Below are 27,653 nucleotides of genomic sequence, written 5' to 3'. Positions count from 1 at the left end.
TGTCCTCTTCTGTTTTCTTCCACAGCTTGACTCATGAGTAGTGAATCCAGGAGTCATGTCCTGGTACCTTGACTGCTGTGGGGGTAGAAAGTATTACAGGGTAGGGGCCCTTCCATGTGGGCTGGAGTTGAGCCTCTGGGGACCCATCTTTCCAGACTTTAATTAGGATTTGAGTCCTTGGAGCATATAGTGGTGACTCCTTATAATCTTTTGGGTCTCGGTTCACACCCCACAAGCGTATATCCTGTTGGAATTGCCCAATGGCTGTGGTATAAGACTGGAGGGTCTGAGCCTCTGGATCTAGGAAGAGGTCATTGACATAAACAAAAGGTCTCCCATATAGCATCTCATAAGGACTAAGACCAACCTGTTCCTTAACAGCAATATGAGTACTGAGGAGAGCTATTGGTAAACAGCTTCCATCCCAGGGAGGTATTCTGGGTTATCTTTTTTATCACTGATTTTAAGAATTGGTTGGCTCTTTCTACTTTTCATGAAGACTGAGGCCTCCAGGCACAATGGAGATAATAAGTAATGCCCAATGCTTTAGAGACCCCTTGGGTGACCTTAGAAGTAAATGATGTCCCATTGTCACTTTGTAATGACCTGGGCAGATTAAATTGTGGAGTGATTTCATGGAGCAGTTTTTTAACACCTCCTCAGTAAAGCCTTCAATCCATCCTGTGAATGTATCTATCATGACTAATGGGTATTTATACCCTTGAGAAACTGGCATCTGGGTGAAGTCCATCTGTCAGTCCTCTCCTGGGTAGGCCCCACGTCGTTGGACAGGCTGGGCCAGCTCGGGTCTTCGAGCTCCTTGAGGGTTGTTTAATTGGCAAGTGGGACAACAGCAGACCACTTGCCTTAGTCATTTGGAAGCCTGTTCCTCTGAAGGACCTTTCTAGTAATCTTTGGAGGGCCTTTTCCCTTAAGTGAGTGGTGGCATTTAAGAGTTAACCAACTTCCATTGGAGGTTTCCAGGCAGAAAATGGAGTCCCTCCTTTTGTAACCACTCCATATGATCTTCTTGAAAGCCCTCACTCTTAGCTTTAAGAGTTTCACCTTCAGTATATGAAGGAGTTTCTGGCAAATTTGTCTGTGAAACTAAGATGGCAACCCCTATTAGGTCATCTTTCTGTAATGCTGCTCTCTTAGCTGCCTGATCAGCTGCTTGGTTCCCTCGTGCCACTTCTGTGCTCCCTTTTTGGTGTCCTTTACAGTGGGAGACTGAAACCTCAGTGGGCATATGGACTGCCTCCAAGAGTCTAAGAATTTGATCACCATATTTGATTGGGGACCCTCGGTTGGTCAAGTGGCCCCTTTCTTTCCAAATAGCAGCAGGTGCATGTCGCACCAGAAAGACATACTTGGAGTCAGTGTAAATAGCTACTCTTTTTCATTTTCCCAGCTCTAAAGCTCGAGTCAGGGCTATGAGCTCAGCTGATCGGGCTGAAGCACCTGGTGGCAGAGGCTTAGCCTCTATGGTCTCAAAACTGGAGACTTACCTGCATATCCTGCTCTTCTTTTTCCATCCAAGACAAAGCTGCTTCCATCAGTGTATCGGATTTCCTCAGGGTTGGTCAGAGGATCTTCAGACAATCCCTCTCAAGGTTTTGTCCAGTGGTGCAGGTTTCTAGGCAAGAGTGAAAGGGGAGAGAGCCCTTGGGGGTAGGCAGGAGGGTAGCTGGGTTAAGAACCTCACAAGGGGATATAGTGAGGCCTGGACTTTCCATCAGCACTACTTGATATCTGAGGCTTCTTTGATCAGACATCCATAATGGTCTCTCCTATTTAGGAGTTGTTTCACTTGGTGGCTGGTAAAAATAGTTAGTTTGCCCCCAAAAGACAGTTTTAAAGCATCTTCTATCAGGATTGCAATAGCTTCAAGATTTCGAAGGCAGGGGGGCCAGCCTCAGGCAGTTGGGTCGAGCCTCTTGGATAAGTAGGCAACAGGCTGGCGCTCAGATCCCAACCTTTGAGTTAACACTCCCAAGGCTATTCCCTCTCTTTCATGGACATAAAGTTGGAATGCTTTTTCTGGGTCTGGCAACCTCAAGGCAGGTGCCTGAGTTAAGGCTTGTTTTAGTGTAGCCTCTGCCTTCTTTTGAGGAGTTCCCCACATCAGTGGGATTGAATCATCCTGTCCCTATAAGCTGGGCAATTAGACCATAGTTGGGTATCCAGATTCTACAATACCCAGTTAGCCCCAGGAAAGACTGCAATTGTTTTTGAGCTGTGGGGGAGGGCAACTGGAGGATTCCTTGTATCCGAACAGAGGACAGCCTCCTGGACTGAACTCCCAGGTAAGTGACCTTTGTCTCGACCATCTGTGCCTTAGCACAGGAGAGTTTATATCCTCTCTCTGCCAAAAGGTTTAGAACCTGAATTTCATGTTGTTGGACATTTTTCTCATCTCGAGAGCAGATTAGTAGGTCATCTACGTATTGTAATATTTTCCCCTAAGGTCCAGATCTAGGAGATCCCACTAAGGGCCTGTACAAACAGGTGGGAGCTATCTCTGAACCCCTGAGGTAATACTGTCCAAGTCACCTGTTGTTGTTTTTTTCCTGGGGTCTCCCACTCAAAGGCAAAAAGATACTGGGATTCTTTAGCTAGTGGTATGCAAAAAAATGCATCTTTGCGATCCAAGACTGTAAACCACTTGGCACTGGGTGGGATTTCTCCCAAGATTACATAGGGATTGGATACTGTGGGATAGAGGGGTACTACAGCTTCATTTATGATCCGGAGATCTTGAACCATTCACCAGGTTCTGTCCTTCTTTACTGAGAGGATTGGGGTGTTACATGGCAGATTGGTGGGTACCAATAGCCCACAAACAAGGAATTTATTTATTAAAGGCTGTAGTCCCTCCCGAGCCTCTCTTCTGAGGGGATATTTGTTTCCGGTTGGGAAACCGAGTGGGATCTCAGAGGACAATGATGACCGGTTCAGCTTGGAGAGCTTGTCCAGGAGTCCCCTCGACCCATACCTGGGGGTTAATTTTGTCTTCTCATAGTTTTTGGTCCCTCTCTATTGGAGAGGGTGTAATGGGTTCTTCAGTAGCAACCAGAAGCTGTAGAGCTCTAAGGGGCTGAAAAGCTTCCCATCACAAGGTTGGTCCCAAGTTTAGTGAGTGTATCTCTTCCCAATAAGGGAGTAGGGCACTCAGGGACCACCAGAAACTGGTGGGAAAATATTTGTCCATCCCAGCAACAAAGAAGTGCTCGGGTGAATCTTTTAGTAGTTTTTCCTGTAGCACCCAAAATGGTACAGGTTTGGGAGGAGAAGGCTCTGGAGTAGGAGATCAAGACAGAGTAGGTAGCCCACATGTCAACCAAGAAATTCTCGGACCTACCTGCCACATCCAGTTGCACCCTGGGCTCTAGTAGCCCTGTGATGGTTATCTGTGACAGGCGGGCTGGCTGGAGTGGGCCGCTTCAGTCCTGTTGAACCATCATGAGGGAAGGTTTGACGCTTGACCTTGAGGCTCTTGGGTCTCAAGGGCAGAGTGCCACCCAATGTCCCAGTTGATGGCATTTGAAGCAAACCGTTTTAGGAGACTTTTAACGGTTTGGACACTCGTTGGCCCAATACCCCACCTGTCTACAGATTAGGCATTCGCCTCATGCCTTGTCCTTTAAGGACTCAGGGTTTGCCACAGGGTTTCCCTGGAGGGCGGCCAGCATCTGGACATGCCTTGTCTTTCCTTCTCTCCCTCTCCTGGGCCTTGGCCTCCTTCTCCTGTTCTCTGTTATAAAAGGTATTGCTGGCTGTGTGGACCATCTCATCTAAAGAGGAAGCAGGGTCCTGCTGCTGTAGCTGTTGTAATTTTATTCTGATATCTGATACACATTGGGACAGGAATTTGTCCTTTAAAATCACCTGTCCCTCATAAGAGTCTAAGTGCAGATTGGTAAACTTTTGGAGGGCCTCTTTAGTCTTTCCAGAAGACTAACTTGTTGAGCTCCAGAGTTATTGCTGAGACTGGGCACAGTCCCACAAGTAATAGGCTTCCTTCTATTTCCATGGGTGGACTTCCTTAGGGATGGGTCTTTCTGAAGCTTATCTTACCCAGTACTCTTGCAACCTGAGAGCCAGGCATCCCCGGGTCAAGGTGCAGATCCCCAGGCAGGCTGAGGCATGCAATCTCCTGGAGATAGAATCCCCGGGCAGGTAGAGGCAGGTTGGCCTCCGGAGAATTGGGTCCCTGGGCAGATCAAGGTGTGACGACCTCCTGGGACCCCTGGACTGGCGGATCCCCAAGTAGGTTGAGGTGTGACCACCTTTTGAAGACCAGACCCCTAGGCAGGTGGAGGCAGGTTGACCTCCTAGGCAGGTGGAGGCAGGTTGACCTCCTGGGACCCCTGGACTGGAGTTGGGCATCCCCAAGGTCTCCAGCATGACCAGTGCTGGGTAGGATTAAGGGGTTGTAATTTTAACTCATTTTGTTCAGACGGGAATAGATATCATGATGTAAAGCAATCCAAACCTATGCCCTTAGACCGGGAAACAGTGAAACAGTCATAAGCCTTATCCTCTTACTACTCTAAGGGATTTAAGCCACTGATTTCTTCCCCTAGTCCTCCATAAGAGCAAGTAAGGGTGTCTCCCCTGGTAAGCACTGTTGTCATAGACCCACTTTATGTAATAACAGAAGTAATGACAAAGGAGTGGGTTATCTGGCCCTGTTAGGGGCATTAAGGTGTTTTAATTATAGACTGCGTGGAACAACAAGGGGGCAGGGTTGCATACAAGGGGGAAGGGTCTTGACTGTAGGAATTAGTAATTGGCTTAAGAACAAATTTGTTAAGAGGCAACAGACCAGATGTTCCATAAAAGTGGAGTGGAGATTTGATCCAGGGGTGTTTATAACTTTAGGAGAAGGGTGATAAGAGTTTGGGCCCAAACAGCCTACAGGGCTAACTCCCAAAGTGGCAAACATTATCCCTGGAAGCCCAATTGCCTTTGAAGGAATGCCAACTGATGGACTTCTAGCAGGCATTGTGTGCCTGTCTCCCACCCTAGCAGGTTCACTAAGAGATGCTGATGTTGCACATGTTGTAGGAAACATGGAAGATGAAGGGCTGAATATCCAGAAGGATTGGATATTATACAGTATTTCCCTCCCAAGGGCTAGCTATTTTCTAGTTGTCCCTCCAGAAGACTGTAGAGGCAACATTGTGGGCCTGGATGGGGCTCAGGAAAAAAGCATGAAACAGAAGGGAAGGGGACAGAGCACAACCTTTGAAAGAATGACACAGCACAAGGGCATAACATAAACCGATTAAAATCAACTGGGTCCAAGATGACAAGTCAAATTCAAGCAAACCTTAATCCCCAATCTGTAAACTAAATGACACACCCAGAGGTGACAGGACAGCTCCAAGGCACTGTCAAAAGACAGAGGAGTGGGTGGTTCCCCAATGGCTGGGATGATCCTCCCACTCATTAGCATTTTAATTCACTCAGCTGACAAAACCTAGCCAGGCCCCATTCCACGTCCAGAGCCCTCTGCAATAGCCCACACCCTGCAGAGTGTGCTTCTCTCTAAACCTTAACAAATCCACCTCTTACCTATCACTTTGTCTCTCACTGAATTTTTGCAATGAGACATCAGAGCCTGAGCTTCATTAGGACCTGAAGCCAGGCATCCTGGGTTTTGACTGGGCTCCAAGTCCTGGGAAAAGAGAGCTAAAGGACAGGAGGAAAAAGCAGTGGGGAAAATGTGCCAAGGAATCCCGTTTATAGCCTGCTGGAAAATCTGCTAAATAGCTGACCTGTGCTCACAGCTTTCACTGGCCTGATCCTTGGCACAAAGAAGATTAAGGACAGAAGAACCCCCACTGGCTTGGGTAATAGCTACTGGGGCTCAGCAGGTAGTGCCTTTGGGACATGCTGAGGAGTAGCCTCTCCAGAGTCCGTCAGTTGCGCCCACTGCCACCCACCTGTTCGCGGAGGTGGGGGTGGGGGGGTGGGGAGTGAGGAAACAAGAAACAAGAGACTATAAAGGAATTAAAGAGTTTGTTAGGCATATGTCCCTCTAGCCATAGGAGCGAGGATCTCCTACCTTAACTGGAGGTCTTCTGGAATCTGAGACTGAGTCGCGTGAGCTTTCTGCTGAGTTTGTTTTTTGCTGTCCCGGTTTCCAGTACAATGGGCCTCTTGTCACTTTCCCCTGCGCTGGGTTTTCTTCGCATTCCGCTTCTACCTCAGGAGCTTTCACCAAGTTGGGCTCCTGTTGTGCTTGGCCTCCTTCTTGCGGGGGACTGTGCTGAGGTTGTTTCAGCCAGGTTAAACCCAAGTCACGGCACCATAGATGTCAGGGGAGTGTAAGAGATTACCAAGGAAACTTGTTTCTGTCTCATCTCAACAAAAATTTGAAGCGATGGACGTTAAGGCCCTCCGCATGTCACAGTTCTCAGACAGACCGTGTTATAGCTCTTGGGTCTCGAACAGACCATGTTATAGCTCTTGGACAGATCAGTGTTACAGCTCTGTGTTTCAGCTCAGTTTTATTTAGAAAATAATAGGAAAATACATCCTTGAGGCGTGAGGGCAGGCCGACCCAAAGATGCGAAGAGAAGAGAGAGAGAGAGAACGAGCGCAGGGCGGGGAGAGACCCTCCAGCTCTTTGGCTCCTCTTTTTATATGTTTTTTTTCCTCTCCCTGGGCCTGCCCTATGTAAATTGGGCTAGCCAGGAATGTTGTTTGTTCTACCTGAGGTCCTCACTCTGGTCCTCGGACCCTCCTTTGTTCTGTTTTCTGGGCTTTTCCCTTCCTTGTCTTTTAGCCATCACCATTCTGGACTCCTTTTTCCTATTCTAACTACAGAACAGAATCATTTGTTTAGCCTGCCCCTGTGTCATAAGCTTTGAGAGCCTAGCCCATATCTGTTAATTCTTAGAAGTTCATGCCCAGCTAAAAGCCCCTGAGGGCCCCCTGAATGTTTTCTGAATGAGTGACTCCACATTTAAACATTCATCTAGGAGGAAGAAGGTGAAGAAATGCTGAAGATAGTATCTGTGAGCAGGACTTCAAATACGGAGACAGCTGAGGGGGTAAACTGATAGCAGGGATGGACTCTCACATTCATACTGTATCAAATAGCTCACAGAATATTTTGTTGAATGTTATTAAACTTCATGTCCACTATAACATCAAGAATTAGCATGTATACCAATTTATGGATCAGGAAACTGAGGAAAACCAGCTAGTTGTACAACCTTATTCAAGCAGAATTGATGGGACCAGCTACTTTAATTCCAAACACTGTCTCTAGGACATGGCAATCTGCAACTTTCAGCTTATTTTCTTTATTGTCTATATATGTTTCTGCCAATCATCTTTTCTCTTCCCAATCTCACTGCTTCATTACCTCATTTTCCAGATGTTTTTTGTCCCCTCTACTTTTCCACACTTCCTCATTCATCAAAGGGGCACTATTTAAAAGAAACCCCACCCCCCACCCCAGTTTTCTCTGAGCCCTTACCCTCTTCTTTCCTGACCTTGTTGATTCTCCAGCTATTCCCCCTGCCTTGCTCTCACTTTTATGGAGAAAGTTGAAGGGAAAGAACTTTAAGATATGAGTTCTAGTTTTGATTCACTACCCACTTAGGTCCTTTATTTACACTCCAGTGTTCAGACTCCCTCTCCACTCCTCCTCCCCTCCCAAAACTGGATATTTCCAAGAATTGTCAAAGTATTAACTAAAATCATGCTTGGGAAAACATTTCATAAAGTTCTAAAGAACTAAAGAAATGTATGTTGTCTTTTACTATGTGACTCTCACACAGAAGGGAATGTCCAGGGCACTAGTAAGTAACAAATCTAGTTTGAAGGAATTGCCAGGAGCATCAAAATTGCTGAAGACAAGTGGCCCCAAGCAGGCCCAGATACAGTGCCCCCTCCCAGAGAAGCAAGTACCTCTGAACAGCACCCTAGACAAAAAGTGGGTAAGAGGAAATAATTTGGGTACTTCACTTCCTCTAATTCCTCTAGAAAGGCTAATAACTATGGCCCAGGTATGTAGGGTAGACTTTGGGTAGGTGTGGGTTTAAGCTGGACTGATCTGAGACCTAAAGGTAGCACTGTGGCCTTTGGAAAGGAAAATCTTACAAATTTTCTGAGGTTCTGACTGCTTATCTGTAAAGTGAAGATAAGCAATCTTCTTATTGCTTTCAAACACACTGAAAAGTGTTCAAAAGCATTAAATTAAATATAGAAGTGTTGACACATTGAAGTTGTTCAATAAATCCAGCTGTGACAATAGGGCCATGCTTTGTTAGTGTTTATGCCCAGGCCTCTGCACAATGCCTTATCTGTAATGTGCCCTCAACATATATTTTCTGAGTAGATGTGTCTGTGAACTATTTTCTAAGTAAGGACGTTGGGAAATTAAACCTACTAACAGTAAGTACAGGATGCTAACATTAAACTGGGCATCTTTTAGTCAGTGTGTAGCCTCAGTTTCTCTGAACCAGTAGTTAAAGGGAGAAAAAACAAAGTATAGAGAAGGGACTTTCCTGGTGGTTAAGACTCCGTGCTTCCACTGCAGGAGGCTGGGTTCCATTCCAGGTCAGGGAACTAAGATCCCACATGCCATGCAGTGCGGCCAATAAATAAATAACATTAACAAATAAAAATCCATACATAAAAAAATTTTAAATAAATGTAAAAAAATTTTTAACAAAGTATACAGAGGAACAGGTGGGTGATACCACAGTTTCTGATCAAACAGGATCTAACTCTCCAGACCCCACCAGCCTTGCTCAGCTTCTCTTCTCCAACTCAGAACTCAGAAGAAAGGAGACTGAAGTGAAGATGCACAGCCTATGAGAAAGAGTGAGCTATGTGTACCAAGAGGTCAGCGAGCCCCAGGACGACAACTACCTCTGTGACCCACCCCATGGGCCCATTCAAAAGGAGACTGAAGTGAAGATGTACAGTCTACGAGAAAGAGCGAGCCATGTGTACCAAGAGGTCAGCGAGCCCCAGGACGACGACTACCTCTGTGAGTGACCCCATGGGCCTATTTGAAAGGAGACTGAAGAGAAGATGTACAGTCTACGAGAAAGAGCAAGCCATGTGTCCCAAGAGGTCAGCGAGCCCCAGGACGATGACTACCTCTGTGAGTGACCCCATGGGTCCATCTGAAAGGAGCATGAAGTGAAGATGTACAGTCTACGAGAAAGAGTGAGCCACATGTTCCAAGAGGTCAGCGAGCCCCAGGATGACGACTACTCTGTGAGTGACACCACGGGCCCATTCACAGAGAAGCAGTTATGAGGCCTTGGCACAATAATAAAACCTCACCATTTGGTCCCCCAATCATCCCTTTCCTCTTATGACTTGGGGTACAGGATCAAGGCCAAATGCCATGAGCGCCCCGGTTCATTCTGAAGTTCTTTATGACCAGCAACATCACTATACCTCCCCTCATCTCCGTTGCTCTCGCCTCCAGATTGTGAGAAGTGTCAGAACTTCATCAAAAGCTGTGCTGTTCACGGGCTCCCGACCTTTGTAAAAGACTGTGCAGTGGAAAAGGGGCATGTCAATCGCTTAGCCCTCAGTCTGCCTGCTGGGTTAAGTATCAGACCATCAGGCATCCCTGAGGCTGTACCTGGAGTGTGGAACGAGGTGTCTGATCTGCCACTGGGCCTGCACTTTGGCTCCTACAAGGGCCAGATCATAGACGATGAAGAGGCTGCCAACAGTGGTTACTCCTGGCTGGTGAGAACACCCCTCATCCCCTGTCCTCTGACCTCCAATCACTGCTGCATGTGGTGGGGGAGCTCATGTCTACATGTGAGGACATGGATGAGGATAACATGGCCAGCCCTGTGTACTGTGTGCACTGTGTGTGAACACGGGACTTCTATCTACAGATCAGAAGAGAGGTGGGAGCACAGTGGTACAGGCACACAGAAGTGGCTTCTCCCATGTGGAGTCCTTGCCCTGAGTGCACCAACAGACTCAGACATGGAGGTGATGATTAAGGAGCTTACCACATGGTCACGACTGACAACTGAATTCATGCAGGCTGAAGTGCACTAATGATAGCAAAGGGAAATAATTCTTCTGTTACCTCCCACCAAAAAAGAAAAAGAGAAGAAAGTTTTTAATCCTTTTTCTGACACTCAGATCACCAAAGGGAGAAACTGCTATGAGTATGTGGATGGAAAGGACACGTCTTGGGCCAAATGGATGAGGTGAGTACAGTGAGCCTGCAGGTATGAAGATCGCTCCTCCTTCAAGCCCACACCCCCTTCCTTCTCAACTAGCCTCCTTCAATAGCTTTCACATCTTTCCTCTTTTTCCACCATACTGTGTTATTTCCTTTCAAAAGACAATAGAATGAAAGAAATAAAAATGTAGTATATGCCCTCAAAATATAAGTCTCTATGCTCAACAAAACTGGGGTACTTGAAAACAACCTGAGGAGTCTAGATTCACCAAGGACACTTTAACTCACCTAACTGACCCTTACCAACCACTTTCTGTGTTCCAAAACAGTAGAGTTCATTATTGAAGCAGATCACACAACCCATGTCTTTTGGAGGATACACTTCAGATGGAAATTAACCAATTGATTTTAGGAATATGTAACCTTAACTTTTCTACTTTTGAAGAACTGTACAGTGCCAGGATAACCTAACATGAGGGACCTTGAGCCCATGAGGGAAGCAACCTCCCCAGGCTAAGCTCTAGTGAGAAGTGGGCCCTGAGGCCTGGGAAGGAATGGGGGTCAGGACCTTTCTCTGAGGACCTTTCATCAGGGGAGGCAGAAAGTGAGTATTACTGTTCTGTGTCTCGAGCTAAGTCAGAGCACGCTCCAAGTTTCCACAGGAAAGGGTTGGCAAGTGAATGGGACCCTGTATACATGTGGGGAGACTGGAGGGCCTCGGAAAAGAAGGCAGGCTGGGGTGAGTGCTAAGGATTGCATGCTAGCCTAGAAGTAACAAGTTCTGTGGAATGAAAGAGAACTTTGAGTTTAGAGGAGCTAGCGGTCACCAGTCTTATGGTCAGTCCAGGTGAAGACAAACGTGGAACTGGGCTCTGGAAAATGGCTAATTAGGTAAGGAGAGAAAAGCATTCCAGCCAGGAATAGGACCGGAAATAGGATTTGGAGATAGAAATTCACATGGTGCGGTCAAAAGTGTGAACAGAAAGTCCCCAGGAGGGGTGGTGGGGGCTGTGGCGGCCTCAGAGACTGAAGGCCAGGAGCCGGGATCAGGTCTGACAGGTGGAAGGGACTCATCACTTGTGGTTTCTCTTTCCCAGCCTCAACCCCAGGTATGTGAACTGTGCCCGGGACAACAAGGAGCAGAACCTGGTAGCCTTCCTGAGTCACCGGCAGATCTTCTACCAAACCTGCCCGGTGGTCAGGCCAGGCTGTGAGCTGCTGGTCTGGTATGGGGACAAGTACAGCCAAGAGCTCAGCATCAAGTGCGGCAGCAGGTGGAAGAGTGAGCTCATGGCCAGCAGAGGTGAGGGCTACTCTTCAAGCACCCCACCCCATCCTAGGGAGCTTCCCTGGTCTGGCTCTGAAGCAGAGTACAATCCAGTGTAAAGTCAGTCAAGTCTCAATTAAAATGCCTCAGAAATTGATTCATTTCATATGACTTTTAGGAAAAAATTATATTAAAACTTTTTGTTCTCATTTCTAATATTTCATGCAAAAAATACATGACATCACATTTTGCTGAAAGGCTTAGAGGCAGAAAGCAAATTTTCTAGCACCTACCAGCTCTCTCACCTTTAGCTGTTTCTTCCTCATTTCCTCCACACTTCTAAGTGACATGTGTACACTGATATGCATTCAGTCACTGTTTCAGTTCATTGTCATGTGAGTTCATACTCTGTGCCAGACTAGGCTCCATGCCCTGAAATAGACAGAACCACCTTCTGGGGCAATATATGCTTAATACCAGACAGGCTGCTGGTTGCTATAAGAAAAACCAGTCCAGGAAAAGGACCTCGGATCAGTGTGAGCAGCGGGTGGGGTGTGGCAGAGGATGGTGGGGCAGGGTCTCTCCAGAGGTAACACTTGTGGGAATGGATTCAAGGCAGGGGAGCAGCCAGTGCCATAGCCCCAGGGCTGGGAAGAGAGGCCATGCCAGTGGTTGTAGGAGGAAGTACAGAGGGAGACGAAGGAGGATGGATGGAACATGGAAGCCTCAGGGCCCATGTCCATTTGCAGGCACCTGGAATCTTCCAGGGTAACATCGAACAACCATGCAGCTTTCAGCTTCAAGTGGCATGTTCTCTGTTCTAAGACGATGCTTCGGTTCATTTTTGGGAAGAGACAGCAGTGGGGAATCCCTTCAGAGGTCAGTTCATTGCCAGACGAGAGGGGACAGTGGGCTGGCTAAAGAAGCATGGGAGTCAGGGCGTGAAGAATGGCAACCCATTCCAGTACTCTTGCCTGGAAAATCCCATGGACGGAGGAGCCTGGTAGGCTACAGTCCATGGGGTTGCTAAGAGTCAGACATGACTGAGAGTCTTCACTTTCACTCATTGGAGAAGAAAATGGCAACCCACTCCTGTGTTCTTGCCTGGAGAATCCCAGGGACGGGGGAGCCTGGTGGGCTGCTGTCTATGGGGTCGCACAGAGTCGGACACGACTGAAGTGACTTAGCAGCAGCAGCAGCAGGATGTGAAGAGTCTGGATGGAGATGTATTTTTAAACAGGACTTCCTAGTGCATTTTAAATGGACTGCTGCTGCTGCTAAGCCGCTTCAGTTGTGTCCTACTCTGTGCGACCCCATAGAAGGCAGCCCACCAGGCTCCCCCGTCCCTGGGATTCTCCAGGCAAGAACACTGGAGTGGGTTGCCATTTCCTTCTCCAATGCAGGAAACTGAAAAAATAAAGTGAAGTCACTCAGTCGTATCCGACTCCTAGCGACCCCATGGACTGCAGCCTACAAGGCTCCTCCATCCATGGAATTTTCCAGGCAAGAGTACTGGAGTGGGGTGCCACTGTCTTCTCCGTTAAATGGACTAGACTGAATTAAATAGATGAGGTATGAATACTCATGAGGCTTGAGAAAGAACACATCTTCATTTTATGATTTATGGAAAACTGAGAGAGAAGCAATTCATGAACCAATGGGGGCAGCAGGAACCAGAGACCTCTAGTCCATGGGACCTGGGCCACTCGGTCTCATCCAGTCTGAATCCCACTTCATGTAGAGACCCAGACACAAAAGATGCTTTTTGAATGAGGACCCTCAAATTCAGCTTTACTTGCACATGCTAAAGCATCACCCCCTATGCTGCCTCCCATATTCAGAGAGCTCTAGGCTGGGCACTCCTAACTTAAATAGACCTTTTCCCCTCACAGGGAGCCACTCAGGATGATTCCACCTAAGTCATCAAAAGTCTTCTCTCTCAGTACGATAAAATACCTGTGACCACTGTGACATGAATTTTCAGATACTTATACGTAGGGAAAGGTCCCTGCAGATCCACCTCTATCAGGAGAGACACTGCCTCTGATGCTACTGGAAGGTCCCTAGTCTGGGGATTTGTAGAAAAGGTCCTTGACACAGGCTTCCTGGATTTCTGTAGAAGATGCAGAGAATAAGAATGGAATGGAAAAGCGGACTGTAAAGGAACACTTGGTGGGAGACAGATCTTGCACTGTCAGCACTAAGATGATTAGTGAGGCAGGCTTTACCATGACAAACCAGCTACCTGACCAAAAGCTTCCTCTTTCAGCAGAACCAAAGCCCAAAATCCACCCATGTGCCTCCTGCTCCCTGGCCTTCTCCAGTCAGAAATTCCTCAGCCAACATGCTGAACGTAATCACCCCTCTCATATCCTCCTGAGAACATCTGGAAGAGACCGCCTCCAAACAAAGGATTCCTGCCCAGGCAATCAAAATCATCATCAGCAATATTCTGATCCACACAGCTGGAGAGACAAACCTGAGGATGGAGAGGTCAAGGAAAGGCCCCAACCTTTGCTGAAAAGCGTAAGGCTGAGGAGAGTTTCAAGGGCCTCTTCCTACTCACCCAAAGGACAAATGGGGGATACCTGGGTAAGCGAGAGAATGATGCAAGAGCCCAGCACAGGCCAGAAAGTGAATACAGAGGACACAGGCAAATTATGTATGGGGGCAGGAGTTTTAACAATTATGAGAGTTAAGAGTGTGGGCAAGACTCCAAGGATAGGTCAAGTCTCATCACACACCAGAGGATACACACTGGGGAAAAACCCTATGCTTGCAGGGAGTGTGGGCGAAACTTCAGTGAGAAGTCACCTCTCATCAGACCCCAGAGGACACACATAGGGGAGAAGCCCTTTGTTTGCAGGGAGTGTGAGTGAGGCTTCAGTCACATCAAGCACCAGAGGACACACACAGGGGAGAAGCCCTATGTTTGCAGGGAGTGTGAGCAAAGCTTCAGTGAGAAGTCAACTCTCATCAGACACCAGACGACACACACAGGGGAGAAGCCCTATGTTTGCGGGGAAGTTGAGTAAGTCATTACCAATAAACCACATCTTAGCCAGAGGAGGATTACTGTAGCCATCACATACTTCAACTCTGAGGGGGCCTCAGAGGAGGTCTGTGATCCGTTACACTCCCCAAGACTGTGATGAGAGACTTCCCTGGTGGTCCAGTGGCTAAGACATAATGCTGCCAATGCAAACACCCATGTTCAATACCTGACTGGGGAACTAGATCCCACATGCTGCAATTAAGACCCAGTGCAGCCAAATAAATAAATACATTTTTTTTAAAATAAAGAGTGTGATGAGCACAGAATTGATTAAATAGACCTTCCACTTTCATGACAGGAGAGGAGGTAGATAAACAGCAGATGATTTCTTAAGTGTTCCGGAGATGTTCATGCCAATTCCCTTCATGGGTTTTTTGTACTCCTGTTTTAATAAATTTTGTCTCCAAACAAATCTGAAGCCCAGACTATATATCTCATTCCCCCCATTACTGAGAGCAGTGGGGTCCAGTGGGAGCTGAACCACTGGGAAAGCATAAGTCTGGAGTCAACTCAGTTAGGTCACTGCACAGTCAGTTCCTGGGTCCAGCGAGAGGAATCTAGGGTTTGAGACAGACTCACCAAAGAAGGGACTTCCCTGGTCTCCTGGGAAGTATGGTCTTCCTCCTAATAGACCTCCACCCTCCTTTGGCCTCTCCTGGTTGCCCTCTGGTTTCCTCTGACTCCTTGTAGCCTCAAAGGCGAAGGTCATGTGCACATGTGTGTATGTGTGTGCATACATGTATGCCTGGCTAAGTCTGGGCCATCTGTTTCTCCCTTACTCTGTCTTTGCTGCTCCCTCAGGTCATAACAGCATCTAGACTCCAGATTCAACCACAGTGGGCCAGTTCTCAGCTCTGCTATCACCAGCTGTGTGACCTGGGGCAAGGTGCTCAGCCTCTCTGTGCCTCTAGTCTCATGTGTGATATAGGATGGTAGCACCAGCGTCTTCAGTTCAGTTCAGTCGCTCAGTCATGTCCAACTCTTTGTGACCCTATGGACTGCAGCACACCAGGCTCCCTTGTACATCACCAACTCCCAGAGCTTGCTCAAACTCATATACATTGAGTCAGTGATGCTATCCAATCATCTCACCCCCTGTTGTCCCCTTCTCCTGCCTCAGTCTTTCCCAGCATCAGGGTCTTTTCCAATGAGTTAGTTCTTCGTATCAGGTGGCCAAAGTATTGGAGTTTCCAGCTTCAGCATCTGTCCTTCCAATGAATATTCAGGACTGATTTCCTTTAGGATGGACTGGTTTGATCTCCTTGCAGTCCAAGGGACTCTCAAGAGTTCTCTCAAACACCACAGTTCAAAAGTGTAAATTCTTTGGCACTCAGCCTTCTTTCCAGTCCCAACTCTCACATCCATACCTGACTACTGGAAAAACCATAGCTTTCACTAGATGGACCTTTGTTGGCAATGTCTCTGCATTTTAATATGCTGTCTGGGTTGGTCATAGCTTCTCTTCCAAGAAGCAAGTGTCTTTTAATTTCATAGCTGCAGTCACGATCTGCAGTGATTTTGGAGCCCAAGAAAATAAAGTCACTGTTTCCATTATTTCCCCATCTATTTGCCATGAAGTGCTGGGACCAGATGCTATGATCTTAGTTTTCCGAATGCTGAGTTTCAAGCCAGCTTTTTCACTCTCTACTTTCACTTTCATCAAGACACTTTTCAGTTCTTCTTCGCTTTCTGCCTTAAGGGTGGTGTCATCTGTATATCTGAGATTATTGATATTTCTCCTGGCAATCTTGATTCCAACTTGTGCTTCATCCAGCTCAGCATTTCGCATGATGTATTCTGCATATATAGGGCTTCCCTAGTGGCTCAGCTGGTAAAGAATCTGCATGCAATGCAGGAGACCTAGGTTCAATCCCTGGGTTGGGATGATTCCCTGGAGAAGGTACGGAACAGCTACCCACTCCAGTATTCTAGCCTGGAAAATTCCATGGACTGTATAGTCCATGGGGTCGCAAATAGTTGGACACAACTGAGTGACTTTCACTTTCACTCTGCATATAAGTTAAATAGGCAGGGTCACAATATACAGCCTTTACGTACTCGTTTCCCAATTTTGAACCAGTCCATTGTTCCATGTCCGGTTCTAACTGTTGCTTCTTGATTTACATACAGATTTCTCAGGAGGCAGGTATTCTCTGGTATTCTCATCTCTTAAGTATTTTCCACAGTTTGTTGTGGTCCACGTAGTCAATAAAGCAGAAGTAGATGTTTTTCTGGAACTCTCTTGCTTTTTCAAAGATCCAACAGATGTTGGCAATTTGATCTCTGGTTCCTCTGCCTTTTCTAAATCCAGCTTGAACATCTGAAAGTTCTCAGTTCATGTATTGTTGAAGCCTCGTTTGGAGAATTTTGAGCATTACTTTGCTAGCGTGTGAGATGAGTGCAATTGTGCAGTGGTTTGAGCATTCTTTGGCATTGCCTTTCTTTGGGATTGGAATGAAAACTGACCTCTTCCGGTCCTGTGGCCACTGGTGAGTTTTCAAAATTTGCTGGCATACTGACTGCAGCACTTTCACAGCATCATCTTTTAGAACTTGAAATAGCTCAGCTGGAATCCCATCACCTCCACTAGCGTTCTTAGTGATGCTTCCTAAGGCTCACTTCACTTCATATTCCAGGATGTCTGGCTCTAGGTGAGTGATCACACCATCGTGATTATTTTTTGTATAGTCCTTCTGTGTATTCTTGCCACGTCTTCTTAATATCTTCTGCTTCTGTTAGGTCCATACCATTTCTGTCCTTTACTGTGCCCATCTTTGCATGAAATGTTCCCTTAGTATCTCTAATTTTCTTGAAGAGATCTCTAGTCTTTCCCATTCTGTTGTTTCCCTTTATTTCTCTGCATTGATCACTTAGGAAGGCTTTCTTATCTCTCCTTGCTATTCTTTGGAACTCTTCATTTAGATGGGTATATCTTTCCTTTTCTCCTTTGACTTTAGCTTCTCTTCTTTTCTCAGCTATTTGTAAGGCCTCCTCAGACAACCACTTTGCCTTTTTGCATTTCTTTTTCTTGGGGATGATCTTGATCACTGCCTCCTGCACAATGTCATGAACCTCCATCTAACGGTTCTTCAGGCACTCTATCAGATCTAATCCCTTGAATCTATTTGTCACTTCCACTGTATAATCGTAAGGGGTTAGGTCATATTTGAATGGTCTAGTGGTTTTCCCTATTTTCTTCAATTTAAGTCTGAATTTTGCAATAAGGAGTTCATGATCTGAGCCACAGCCAGCGTCTTGGTCTGATGCATAAGCACAGGCAGAATCTGGCAGAGGCTGGCTGAGAATGCAAGCCTCGCCTTTGCTGTCCTCTGTTACATCCTGCATGTCCTTCATGCCCACTTCTTCTATATCTTCAGAGCTAGACACAGGAGGGGCCATTCAGGCACTCAGCTGCCCTAACAAGGAGGTGTGAAGTCAGGAATGCTAAGGGAGGGTGCCCTTCCTTCCCCTCACTGCCATTCCTGCTGAGCTGGGCAGCCTCTGAGCCCCTCCACACAGGCAGGCAGTGCCGACTGTCACCCACCCTGCCAAGAATAGAGCCTGGAGTTGGCTGTGCAGGAACCGGGTGAGCTGAGTGTCTCAGAACCTCCCTGACCACCCCCACCCCACCCTCTACATGGAGTGTCTTGAAGCCCACACAGCAGCTTGTCTAACACATGAGCCTTGTACCTGAGCTCTCGTGCTTCTGTCAACGCTGTTGCCACCTTGAAATTCTTAACTATGGAGTATTTTACCCTTACACTTACCTTTTAAGAGTGAAATCTTATGGCCCATGGGGTGCGCTGTGAGCAGAGCAGAGCAGATGTGCACAGTACAGGTCCCGGGGCCCCAGCAATGGAAGTGAGCAGGATGCACGTGGGGAAGAAGTGGACACAAAGCCTCTCACCTGTGAGTAAGGCAAGAGGTAAGTGAGGGTGCTGACCCAGACAGGAAGCCATGCTTGCTTAGACCCAGAACTGAGTTCCAATACAGAGAGGAAGCGAAGGTGTTTGTAAAGAGTGGACCACACCCTCCCATCTGTGAAACGAGTTCTTCCCTGACCTGATCCTTTCAGGATGTGTTCAGGAGGTTTAAGTCTGCCTAGTTGCCAGAAGACACCAAGGGGAGCATAGGCTAGGGTGGGCGGGGGCAAACCCCAGGACCAGGGGCAACAGCTCTTAGTCCCTTCCTTGTGCCAGACTTGTGAAGCATCTCTACATGAACCTGTCAATAATAACCTCCCGCTATTATTTTCGCATTTCTTTCATGCTTTCTTAAAGGAACACGTTTGTCTGTGAAAGCAGCATAAACTCTCATCTCCTGCGGCTTTCAGCAGGAGCCACAGGAGGGAGAGTTAGGGATGGAGCAGGCAGAGGGGCTTCAACTGAAATATGGTGGGAAGGGGGACCCAGAAACTTGAAAGGGCTCCTCAACTGCACCTCTCACCAGAGCTGGGCCTGGGATTTCCTGGAAGGCTGAGCAGTTCAAGGGTTCTCTCTCTCCTCCTTTCCTCTCCCCACTCCTGGGCCAGCCCACAACATCCCCAAATCCCCCATCACCCACAGCCCTGCATAGGCCCTCCCTCACAGAAGTGGGATGACCTGCATGGTGGCAACAATGGTGTGTGACCCCAGAGCTTGGGGTCTCAGCTCACCTCGAGCAAGGGGCTTGGTGGTCTACACACCATCCCAGGCCCAGGGAGCAGCTAGCAGCCATGAACCATGATCTGAAGAGGAGCCAGGGGGAGCGAGGCGGGGGCGGGGGGCAGAGAATGGGGATGTGAGCTGCCTAAGGCCCTTTCCGGTCCCCACAACACTAGCCCGAACTCCACCTGACACCGTGACTGCCCTGCATGGGCACACAGGACACCAGCAGTCATGGGACAGGATGGCCAGCTGCCTCCACTGCACACTCCATTCTTGACTGCAGCAGTCCTGCCTCCACCGTATGATCCATTCTGACCACAGCGGTCCCACAGCTGTACCAGCCCCACCTGCTTGCTGCTCTGCTTCGCTGCCATGGCTCAGGGACCCTAGCTGAGCAGGTGAGGGCGAAGCACCAGAGGGTAAGCCTGTCTTCAGCCACCAGATCTGTCCTGATCACCGCGCCCATGAACCCAGCCGATATCTGAAGCTGAGCTGCCTTTGGGAGAATGACACCACAGACGCTCACCTCAAAGCTCAGACTCCTGAAAACTTACTAAACAGGCTGTTTTTAGTCCTCTTTTAAAGTAGGAGGTTGGCGGGTGGGGCGTGAGGTGGGCAATTTCCTTGGTGGTGCAGTGGTTAAGAATCCACCTGCCAATGCAGGAGACACAGGTTCAACCCCTAATCTGGGAAGATCCCACATGCCATGGAGCAACTAAGCCTGTGCACAACTACTGAAGCCCATGTGCCCTAGAGCCCATGCTCTGCAACAAGAAGCTACCACAATGAGAAGTTCGAGCACACATAAACTAGAGAGTAGCCCTCATTTGCCGCAACTAGAGAAAAGCCCACACAGCAACAAAGACCCAGCATAGCCAAAAATAAATAAATAAATCTTAAAAAGAAAAAATTTAGAAGGTTGCTGCATTCCCTGATGCTCCAGTGGCTAAGACTCTTACCTCCCAGTGCAGGGGAACCCAGGCTCAATCCCTGGTCAGAGAACTAGATCCTCTTATGCTGCAAATGAAGATCCTGCATGCCAGAACTAAGATCTGCTGCTGCTGCTGCTGCTAAGTCGCTTCAGTCGTGTCGGACTCCATGCGACCCCATAGACGGCAGCCCACCAGGCTCCTCCATCCCTGAGATTCTCCAAGCAAGAACACTGGAGTGGGTTGCCATTTCCTTCTCCAGAACTAAGACTTAGTGCAGTCAATTAAATAAACATTTAAAAGTAGGAGGCTGTTCTTCTGTCACCAAAAGAAAACTCCTACAACATTTCAGTAAACTTAAACATCTTATTTGGCAACTTCTCATGCTTGATAGCAAAAATTTTCTAATAATATGCAGTTGGTCATAAAAAAAGAAACTTAGAAAATAGGGAAACTAAAAGCCACCCATAAATGTGTAGGCAATACCAACTACTACAGCATAAGGCCACCATATACGCATACATGTTTTTCTTCCACAAGAGCTTTGAGCCTCCACCCACATTCCCACCAGCCTCTGCTCTGCTCACCAAGAAGACTGCGCTTTGGCCTCATGAATGAGAAGTTTCCACTCAACTCAGAGGGAGGTGAAGGAGTGGAGGCTGTGAGGTTGGGGGGTTGCTGTCCAGCCTGCAGTGAGGAGAGAAGTGCTGAGTGCCCTACTCCAGGTCCAGTAACTTCAGGGGACCTCAGGGAAGATGCCTAAGAAAAAGCCTCTCAAACACCTTCCCTGCAGTTTCTGTGGTTACAACCTGTTTCATGTCTTGGGGTTGGGCTATGGGTTAACAAGCCTTCTCTTGTTGGACGTGAAAAGCGTTTCCACAGAGAATCTGTTGGAATCTTGGCCTAGGTTGGTGCAGATTTAACTTGCAGTATATTCAGGGCTCAGGGCAGTTACTTCTCAAGCTTCCTGTGTTCCGGACTACGGCGCCTCCTCATGGTCACAGAGCCTTCTCTTCCAGAGGAAGGTATCTGGCAACATTAACCACAAAGAGACACATACTAAAGAGGAGAAAAGCCATGGCAGGCAGGGCTGGGTGTTCTCAGAGAACCAAAGAGACCTTGGACACTCCAAGCTGGAACCCTGCCCCGCCTGCTTCTCCTTCTTGCTGGGTGTGCAGTTTTCTACTTCTGGTTGCCTGCCAGTGAGGGGCTCTCAAGACGCCTCAAGCTGGGGTGGACAATGGGCATGCTGGATGCCAGGGAACCCAAGATCCTGCATCAGGTCAGTGCAGTGTGGACAAGGGCTGGCCTCACTGAACGGTTAGGCCCTGTTCAGGACACCCTCTCTGGACCTCAGGTGGAGGTGCTGCTGTCCCCAGTGCTCACCTGGGTTTCAGGAGGTAGACCTTCTGCCCAGAGAATGACAAAGGCCAGTTCCCCAAAGTCGGTGCAGGGTGAGCAGAGCAAGTGCTTGGGTCTCACAGGGTCCCAGTGAAGAGGAGTTTACTCCTGACCAGATCCTTCTTGGCTGGTTCTCTTTCTGTGTTATCTTCACATCAAATCTCACAAGGACAAGGAATCCAGGTGTTCACAGCATTACTGGCCCAGGTGCCAATGACCCTCGTTACAGTGTGTTTATCATGGGCAGGGAGAAATGGTGGCTGGTATGACAGTCCCCTGGACGAGAGAAGGGACCTCCCCTAGGTTGTGTCCCCTGTGTGACTTCAGGGGGTACTGGCATGAGGGGCACCATTTTCTTTTCTAAATATTTCAGACGACCACCGAGTTCTTTTCAGTTTTTGGTTTCAGATCTTTTTGATATGATCCATTTTCAAAGTCTTTATTGAATTTGTTACAATATTGCTTCTGTTTATGTTTTGGTTTTTTGACTGCAAGGCATGTGGGATTATCATGGAGTCCAAGCTCACTCTGCTTACCCCACGACAGGCCAATAAATCAAAGGCAAGGTCTTGAGGCAAAGAATATGACTTTACTTGGAGAGCTGGCAGACCAAGAAGTGTTAATTTCTTCCTTTCTGTAGCCATCCACAGGTGGACAGGTCCTGAACAAAAGCAGAAGGGCAGGGTTACCTGAGGCAGGCCATTATGTATGGACAGTATCCTTTTAGTAAACAAATCAACAGGAAGCAAAGATTAAAAGATCCAACATGGAGTCAGGTTTATTCTTCCCTATAATTCCCCACTGTCTTATGGAATTCCACAATCTTATGGAAAAAGGGGTGATGAGCATTCTAATTGCTCCATCAGTTGCATCTTTTGGGGAATGTCCATCATCAGTGCCAGTGTTTCGAATGTTGAGATTTGTCTTTTGTTGTTCTTTGTAAAGTGTCTACATGTGTAGACATAAAAATATTTACAATCTAAGTGTTGAGAGTTATGTTTTATTCAGAGATAATCTTTTAGGGCTTCAGACCCAGGAAGCAGCATCTAAAGTTAACGAATTAAGCACTTTTGTATTTATGGAAAGATGCAAGAGTCACCTCATTGAAATCATTCCCTCTGATACACACCTCACCATCTGGGACCAGCATCCTGCCTTCTCCTTCCTGAGTTTCCTCAGGGTTCATAATGGGGAGTGACTGCAGTCTAGTGGCTGGTAGAGGGCAAGTATTCTCCTCCTTCCTGAGTTTCCTCAGAGCTCACCATGGGGAGTGGCTACAGTATTATAGCTGCCAGAGGGCAGCTATTCTCCTTCCCAAGTTTCCTCAGGGCTCATCATGGGGAGTGGCTGCAGTCTGATAGCTGCTAGAGAGCAGGAGGAGGAACCTGAGTCTTGAGGGGGACTGTCTCAGCTGAGGGAACAGGCATGTCCTATGGTTCCAGACAATCTTCCAATGTTCGGGATTCGGCATTCAGCCTGCAGGATCCGGAGTCGCCAGCTCAGTCAGGTCCGTGCTCCACATTTAATTGCTATGTAGGCCTGACACTGCAGGAAGCCCTTTAAATGTGCTTCCTGTCCAGCAGACTCTCAGCCACATCCTCCAAACCTGAACAAGGCCCAGCTTTGTTAAAGACTTGCTTTGCTGAGAGGGTCTCACTATGAAAAAGGTCCCTCTCCTGCTCTCCCACATCCCACACCTGAGTGGGGAGAAGGCACGGGCTGGAGGAACAGTGCCTCCAAGCAAGGAGGGCAGAAGTTCACCCAATGGCCCTTGTGTCCATCCTTGGGAGCATGGTATCATGTCACTTCCAGTGGCAGGGGACCTGTGTCCCCAGCTCAAATACTCTCTCATGAGGATGTGAGCCATGAGCACTAGCACTGGAAACACTGAGTGACCTGCCTAGGCTGGAAGACTAGTTCCTCAGATGTGAGACAAAGTTGGAAAGTAGCTTCTCACTGGGTTGGCCTTCTCTAGACCTAGCTTGGGGGCAGCAAGAGTAGGACAAAGGGGCCCCCAGCTGGGGCAGCCATACAGTGCCCCTTGACAGTCTATGGAGACTGTGTGGCCAGAGTGACCACAAGCCCTCATTCACCCAGCGGATGGCGTCTGAGACATCTGTGACAGAGGAAGCCCATCATCAGATAATGGAGGATTTTAATAACACATGGCCACAAAACCAGGAAAAATATGAAGAGTCTGAGAAACTAAAGTATGGATATCAAAGAAAATCTTACTCCACTTAAGGTTCCCCTTGAGATGAGCAGGGGCAGCTCCAGGACTGCAAAGGCCTTTTGTGGTTTCAAGCAGTAAAGATGCTGGTCCAGAGCCAGGCGGGGGCAGGGCTGGGAGTGGGGAAGGCAGCATCTCATAGCAAGGGGGCCAGCCCTTCTGTGATTGTGAGGCTACCATATCTGCTATCCAGGGTCACCCACTGACCAGGGTCACTCACTGACCAGGGTCACCACTGGTGGCCCCGCCCCATGCATCCCTCCTCCCCACAGCTGCTCCTACCCCATCCCTGCTCAGCTGCCAGCTGTCCTTTCATGATCCCAATTCCTGCCCCTGAAAACAGGAATCAGACTGGCCACTCCAATCCCATGGCCAAACTCTCCCTCCCAGGGCACCATCCTGTTCACAGACTCAGGCCCCTGAGACACAGCTTCTCAGGAAGCTTCTGTTGGTGCCATGTCCAAACATCCAGAGTCTCTGACTGACACCTGGGACTGAAAAGTACCAGGTGTTTCATAGGAAAGGAAGCCGGGAGAGGGTGTTCTTCCCCTCCAGGCCTGCGACCAACAGCCACTAATGCTGCCTCCTCTGCTCCCACACTGCTCAGCGGGCAGATGAGCTATCTGATCACCTACATGAGGCCAAGGCCGTCTCAGGCCCTGTCAGTGGACCAAACATGAGAGACTTGGTTCTAACAGCCAGGATACATGCCCCCAACCCCTCCACCCAGCCCCCACCAGCCACTTCTCTCCCTCTGGTTCATGTGCTCAGCCTAGCTCCTGCTCTGTGGCCACTGTCCAGGCAGGACTCCCCTGACAAGGGTAGGGGAGAAGGGAGGACAGGAGGGGCCTGGGAGCAGTGCATGATGGGAAGGTGGGAGTATGGAACATCGCCCTCCCCTTCGGCACTTAACAGTTTCCCAGTCCCTGAAGTTAATCACATCAAAGGGAAACCTGTTGCCCTATAGTGACAGTCACATCAAAGGATGCCCTAAAGATTTCTGGAAGAGTAAACAAACCATGTGGAAACTATGCCAATACTGTGGTGAAGTATTTGAACTGGAACTTGCATCACTTTATGCTGTTTTATCATCTTCATCATGAGTAAAAGGGGATACATTTAATCTTAGATTTTATGTCAGTTTGCTTTGTCACACTGGCTGAGACTATCAACTCCCCTCCCCTTTGCCCATGCAGGAACCTCTGTGATGCGAGTCTCAGCAGTGGAAGCAAATGGCAATAATGAACAAGACCCCTCTATGCCATGTCACGTCAATTAGCACATGGATACCACCAGCATGCCACTGCCAACTGGACACACAGCTCAGGGGTTAGCTAGGGACCACACAGTGCTGCAACCAAATCTACATTTGTCCCAGCCGGCGAGGCACAGGACACACCAGCCAATCAGAACAGGCACCAGCGATAAAGATGTAAACATAAGATGTGACACCGTAAAACTCCTAGAAGAGAACACAGGCAAAACATTCTGTGACATAAATCATTCCACTGTTTCCTCAGGTCAGTCTCCCAAGGCAATAGAAGTAAAAACAAAAATAAACAAAGGAGACCTAATCAAACTTACAAGCATAGCAGAGGAAATCACAAACAAGATGACAACCTACAGAACGGGAGAAAATATTTCCAAATGATGTGACCAACAAGGACTTAATTTCCAAAACATACAAACTGACCAAACAGCTCATATAACACAAAACAACCCAATCAGAAAAAGGACAGAAGAACTAAGCACATGTCTCCAAACAAGAAATACAGATGGCAAACAGACACATGAAGATGTTCAACATCACTAATTATTAGAGCAATGCAAATCAAAACTACAATGAGGTATCACCTCATACCCGTCAGAATGGACATCATTAAAAAGTCTAAAAATAATAAATGCTGGAGATGATGTGGAGGTAAGTGGATTCCCACTGTTGGTGGGAATGTAAGTTGGTGCAACCACTATGGAGAACAGTACTGAAATTCCTCAGAAAACTAAAAACAGAATTGTCACATGATCTAGCAATCCCACTCCTGAGCATACTTGGAGAAAACTGTAATTTGAAAAGATACACCTACCCCAGTATTCACTGCAGAACTATTTATAATAGCCAACGCACGGAAACAATCTAAATGTCCATCAAGAGATGAATGAATAAAGATGGAGTACAGATACAATGGAATCAGTTCAGTTCAGTTGCTCAGTTGTGTCCGACTCTTTGCGACCCCTACTAATCAATAAAAAAGGAAATTGCAGTAAAATGGATATAACCAGATATTATCATACTAAGTAAGTCAGAAAGAGAAAGACAAATACCATATGATATCAGTTATATATGAGATCTAAAATATGACACAAGCGAACCTATCTATGAAACAGAAACAGACTCACGGACATAGAGAATAGACTGGTGGTGGCTGAGGCAGAAGAGGTTGGTGTAGGGATGGAGTGGGAGGCTGGGGTTAGCAGGTGTAGCTTTTATAAATAGAATGGATAAACAAGGTCATACTGTATACCACAGAGAACTATATTCAGTATCCTATGATAAACCATGAAATAATATTTTTTAAAAAGAATGTATATATGTGTATAACTGTATCACTGAGCTATGCAGCAGAAATTAACACACTGTAAACCAATCATACTTCAATTTTTAAAAATACTGATTAAAAAAGAACAGATGCTAGCCAGTTACAACAGATACTCAATCCACGAGAACAGACTTCCCAACAGTTAGAACATGGACCAACCAGTCAGAAGAGGGGTCTACTGCAGACGGGGCCCCACAGCTGCCCCCAGGCTGGCTGTGAGCCCTGGGCACCATAAGCAGGAAGTGTCGCTGGAGGAAATGAGAACTGTACCCAAAAAACTCCTCCTCTAGCTGCAAAACGAAGTGGCTCTGCTTCCCCCGATCACATAACTCAAGGGACCCCAGGATGCTCTGGCTTGGTGCTGGGACCAGGAATATACTGGTCAGATCCCAATACAGGGGAAGTCTATGAGGGCAGTTCCGGAGTGTGGTGGGCCAGGATAAGCAATGAAGAGTGCAGCAGCTTGTCCCTTTCCTCAAAGATCGGACACAATAGCACCCAGGAGGACAGTCACTGTTCTATTGGAGGGGAGGCCCCCAAGTTTGGTGCCTCTGCCCTCTGGCTGATACCCAGTGTTGACCCCCATGTGCCCATCTGCAGAGCATTTCACACACATCCTAACGGCTCAGCTGCCAAGCCCCAAGGTGAAGGCTTGTGATCGCGGCTGTTCCCACAGGCACCAACAGCACCAACCCTCTGGCTCTTGGCCTGACTGCCAAGTCCAGCTGAGGCCAGCAGACATCCCATGAGCTATGCTCTTCCGTGGCCCCTTTGTCACTAGTAAGCAGCAGTGTCAAGATGCAGGCCAGCGGTACTCAGCCTGGCAGACTGCTTGAATCAACAGGAAAACACTGACCCATGAACACTACCGATCCTGGGCTAGGCAGTGACTGAAAGGGGCAGATAAGTGCAGAGAGCAGAGTCCACAGCACAGACAAGGTCCAGCTGTCCCCCAGCAGGGAAGGGGCCCCTTCTCTGGCCAAAGCCTTCGGGATCCCCCAGCTTAAGAATAAAGAGGCTTCAGGCTCAGGTGGTGGGAACAGATTCAGAGCTGCTATTTAAGTCATGCAGGGCAAGACACACAGGTAAGTGAAGATCAGAGGGAATTTACCGTAAAAACAGGGTGTCTGGGGGAACAGACAGGCTTGGGTGGAGCTAAGCCATATGGGGGCTGGGAGGCTGGGCTTAGAAACCCTGTATGCCATTCTCTCATCTCTACCTCCTAATCTACTTAAACCCCACGCGGCAGCCTGACGCCATCTGTCCTGTGCATCTCCACATTCAAGACTGTCCATTCATTCAAAGGATATTTGTTTAGCACCTGCCTCTAGCCAGGTTG

General features: G+C 47.8%; 1 long non-coding RNA gene and 1 pseudogene across 10 annotated transcripts in view; one reads left to right on the top strand and one right to left on the bottom strand.

Annotated features, from left to right (window-relative positions):
• The window catches only part of LOC109575668 (uncharacterized), a 142,309-nt gene that overhangs the window by 71,265 nt on the left and 43,391 nt on the right, over positions 1-27,653 (bottom strand). For 5 of the 10 annotated variants that reach the window (XR_011562609.1, XR_011562615.1, XR_011562618.1 and 2 more), the window contains exons 2-5: positions 21,473-22,148; positions 20,674-21,115; positions 18,279-18,418; positions 1,509-11,888 (exon numbers count right to left, since the gene is read on the bottom strand). This is a non-coding gene — a long non-coding RNA (uncharacterized lncRNA). The remainder of the gene's footprint in view (positions 1-1,508; positions 11,889-18,278; positions 18,419-20,673; positions 21,116-21,472; positions 22,149-27,653) is intronic. The other 5 variants (XR_011562614.1, XR_011562613.1, XR_011562612.1 and 2 more) reach the window with 5 other exon arrangements.
• Positions 13,686-14,491, top strand: LOC139178366 (histone-lysine N-methyltransferase PRDM9 pseudogene; annotated as a pseudogene).

This window comes from Bos indicus, chromosome 21 (assembly GCF_029378745.1).
Source record: "Bos indicus isolate NIAB-ARS_2022 breed Sahiwal x Tharparkar chromosome 21, NIAB-ARS_B.indTharparkar_mat_pri_1.0, whole genome shotgun sequence".
Lineage (NCBI taxonomy): Eukaryota > Metazoa > Chordata > Mammalia > Artiodactyla > Bovidae > Bos > Bos indicus.
The sequence above is the reverse complement of the archived record's forward strand: the minus strand, read 5'-3'. Positions and strand labels throughout refer to the sequence as shown.